At 34.9% G+C, this 4,025-nt stretch overlaps 1 long non-coding RNA gene across 2 annotated transcripts; it reads right to left on the bottom strand.

Moving 5' to 3' along the window:
- Positions 1-3,345: 3,345 nt before the first annotated feature.
- On the bottom strand, positions 3,346-4,025 carry LOC129240063 (uncharacterized). 2 transcript variants are annotated; one of them, XR_008582026.1, is made up of 3 exons: positions 3,953-4,025; positions 3,695-3,861; positions 3,346-3,623 (listed from the first exon to the last, which is right to left on the bottom strand). It is a non-coding gene; the product is annotated as an uncharacterized LOC129240063 (long non-coding RNA). The 2 variants fall into 2 exon arrangements; XR_008582025.1 differs by having other exon boundaries at positions 3,949-4,021.

The raw sequence follows: 4,025 nt of genomic DNA, 5'->3' as shown, positions 1-4,025 counted from the left end.
CCAGCAAATACTACTAACGGTTCCATAAAATTTTGCTTACTCCACTTGGGTGGCCCAAGCAGTTCACGGTTTCTTCCTAAATCAGCTAGAGGAACTTCATCATCGCTATCATAAACTTCTCGTGAATTATGGGCTCTGCTAAACCCTAGTTCTTCGTTCTCAACAATTCCCACATCCTCATTGTCATCTTCAACGATTGCATCAAAGAGTTCCTGCAAGTTTTCTTCATCGAATACTTCAACTTCGTCAACAATTGAATCGGTATCTGAAGGATTCTCTGCTAAATCAATTTCATCATCGAAAGCTTTCAATATTTTGCATATATTACCCTGCTTAAATTTTTTAGCCATTGTCATTTACATACGTATATACCGCGCGGTGGTATACTTTTTGTACCAGGAACTTTAAACCCTTTCCACACTAAATCTTTTGATTATTTTTATTCCACTGGCTGAGTAATTAATTCATAAATACTTTATTTTATTAAAATTGTAGGAAATCGATGATGCACGTGCTTTTATTTACAAAATATGATAAATTCTTTAATACTTCAATATTCTTCTCATTTTGCGCATAAAAAACATATATATATTTATATCTGTCTAACACTTGTTAAACTTGCCAGGAAAAAATTAAGTACATAGGACAATACGACACTTATGAAACCTAGTTAGGAGTTTGAGTGATTCAAGCCAATTTAAGGATTACAAGGAATTATTCGGTAATTGGATGTAAAACTTATCACGATAAAGGCAAATCTGTGCATTTGTTTAGCCTTACGGAAGGCCACTTTTGTGGATGAAGCGCCTTGTTTGTTTTGCTTTTCACTTCTACTACATTTTTCTTCTTCCTATATTTTATTTTAATTAATTTAGATTTTATTTATTGCTTACTACGCTCTTCTTGTTCAATTAACTTTTGCCTGCAAACAGAACTCAGTTAACTTTGCTTTTTTCTATTTGTCTTCATTTGACAGAAGCCATGCTTTAAAAATTATATTTTTGCGTTCTCCTCTTAATACACGATCTTGTACAGTTAGTTTATATGTTCTATAAACATGCAAATTACATTAAGCTCTGTCCTCTTGGAGCGATTCTCTATGAGAGTCGCCTGAGTCACAAGAGTCAATATATAATATTTGAGTACGAAATGTTAGTTAGCTGCAACACATGGGTGTGAGATAGCAGATTTATGTAAACGTATACAGTTTACAAAAATAAAGCGGCAAGCGGGCTTACTCCCAAGTACAAGTAGCTCACCCACTATTATTGGTCACTGCTCACTATTAATTGGTCCCTCAACACAACCTATGCTACACACTCTCAGTTAGTTGAGTAATGGATGTGGCATTAACACTACAAAGTGAAAGGAAGAAGAAAGAAAGCATAGTGTATGTATTATAAAAATGTAAATCACATGACACCCTCTGTTGCTTCTGACAAAAAACGCTCTCTGAAAATTAGCGCACTCAAAAAATCCAAAATTTGAAAGCCGAAATTTGTTAAAAAAAATATCAAAGCAGTTACAAAAAATGCATCAACTATTTTTTTAACGTATAAATGTGTGAGTTCTATTTTTGAATTTAAAAAGCGATCGAGCTAATTTGAAGGAGAAACGTAAAAAAAAAATTATAAAACAAAAATTTTTGTTATTTGTTAAAATAACTTATAAATAACCTTATCATGTTGGTATTCTTGACGCGGGATTGCAGCTTAAGTAGCGATTTAACCCCCATATCATGAGGGCTAAGTCACCACGAACTAAGGAGAAGCTCCATATAGGGATTGGCTAGCCACCCATCCACGGAACGGCAGAATTGGAATTGGACACCCAATCACCATGAGGAGATTACCGAACCGACGATAGTCCCTCTATTGTTCCTAACCCCGGCATCTCATCATGTCCTCTATGATCAACGATCGGTGAACATATGTATGTACATATACGGCCTGGCAATAAAGCGTATAGGGGAGTCTTGGCTGGGGACCCGCCTCGATGTGTTCCTCCGAGAAGACATCCTCAACCGGTCAAGATCCAGAGCCTGGATATCAGACTTCTATACCGACCCAGAGGAAGAGCTGGAGCCAATTAATGTGGGCAACACTGATCTATCTACCTGCGACTGGAAGGTAGAAAAGATTGGAGAAGTGGACGGCAAGAGAAGACTAACGGTGATCTAGAATAAGGAATCACTAGTCCCACTCGCCAGCCAGAAATGGAAGGTAAATTAAGGCTTCCTCCAAGCACTGACATTCCATGTCTACAGACAGGATGTAGCCGGTAAGAGTAGCACCGAAGGAAACATGACCTCATCTAAGGAGGAGACCACGGTTGCGTTAGACAAACCCCACGGACGACGAGGTGGCAACCAATTCCGCTATGGTAGACGAACTTTTGCGAAGCGTAACTCAGCTTCATTTTAGCAATTGTTGCATTTTCGCTTTAAAAAATATGTGAAAATGCATACTTCTATCAAAGAAGATATCAAATATCACAGTTTCCTACTCTTCTGTATTAAAGCAGCTTCTACAGTAATCGTAGTATGGAACTCCCAGCCTTCTAGCAGGGTTACATCTTAGTCAATGACCCATAAATACACCTAGCAAAGTTCTTGTATTCTCTCTGTGGAGTTTTTTGAACTACCACTGTTGAGTTTCAGCCATGTCAATTTGATTAAGGGAAATTTACTAAGGTATTTTAAGATTTTTTTTGCTTTTATGAAAAACGATATTTACATTTTTTAGGCGTTTTATTTAGCTTCTTTACATACAAAAATAAAAAAAAAATTTTTAATTTTAAAAATGACGTTGAAGTTGACCCTCCCGAAAATTTGGACCTTGACGCTATTGTCCATTATGGCTCTTTTATTTATCTGAAGCACAAAAAACAAAAAAATTAGCCTTGTCCCGTACTAGAATTAAAAAAAAAAATTACAAAATGGCGCAGTGTTGAATTTGACACTCTTAAAATCTTGTTTTTTCAGTTTTTTAATACAAAAATATGAAATAATTGAAGTAATAAAATGATTCTAATACGGGCGATAGCCATTGATGTTGTGAGCAACATATTAAAATTTCAGACGATTCGGTTGAATAGTTTTTTTTGTTTTTTTTTTTTTTTGTTTTGACAACACCAGGCCCAAAAAAGCCGTTTCGAGATAAATGAGTTTAAAATTTGAGGTACAGGAGCGCGCGGACCTCTCTACCACATGAAAGTTTCACCGTATATTCTTAAGAATATATAGAATAAGAATATATTCTTATCGAAAAAACAAAAAATCGATTGTTGTACCTTTTCTGATCACACCTGGCCTTCAAAACCACATTAACATATAATTATCAATATTATCATTTAAATAACTTTTACCGTTATTGTGATCTAATTTTTTGTATATACGTTAAACTTTAAGACTTCTTTTCCATAACGTCTGTTTATTTTTCTCATCCATATTTTGTAAAATTAAATCAATATTTTCGTTCAACTTTCGTCTATTTGAAAGCTCCACTCGATGTTCAGCTTTCTCCTTAAACTTTGAGCTGCTTTTGATCGAAAGATATTTCTCTCTGTGATAACTTTCGAAATAAATCGTTTAGCCTCATACTCTTTGTTTTAAAACTGTATCCCTGTAAAAGGGAAGGAGATTTTATCTTCATAGGTATTAGTAGATAATTTTCGTATAATATTTAAACCTTACCATAACTTTAAAATTTTTTTTCATTTTAATATTTAAAAAATCAGAAATGAAAATTACGATTTGTTAATGATTAAGAATTGGCATTTTAGTCGCAGTTCAAAAGAGAGAAATTTGGAATCACTTATCACTTGTTGAAAGCGCCTTGGCTTTAGGCTGCATGACTGCATCTGACAAATTTTAATTATACGTTTTGGAAGAATCAAGAAAAAGTTAGATTTCCAGTGGCTTTAATAATAATAATAATTGGCGCTTACACACTTTGGAGGGACCTACTGCTTTGCTTATGCCGCCTCCGAACGGTAGATCGTTTTTTATGCGAAGCCGTTTAATG

Source organism: Anastrepha obliqua, chromosome 3 (genome assembly GCF_027943255.1).
Source record: "Anastrepha obliqua isolate idAnaObli1 chromosome 3, idAnaObli1_1.0, whole genome shotgun sequence".
In the NCBI taxonomy this organism is placed as follows: domain Eukaryota; kingdom Metazoa; phylum Arthropoda; class Insecta; order Diptera; family Tephritidae; genus Anastrepha; species Anastrepha obliqua.
Note: the sequence above shows the minus strand (reverse complement) of the source record. Positions and strands in the feature narration are given on the sequence as shown.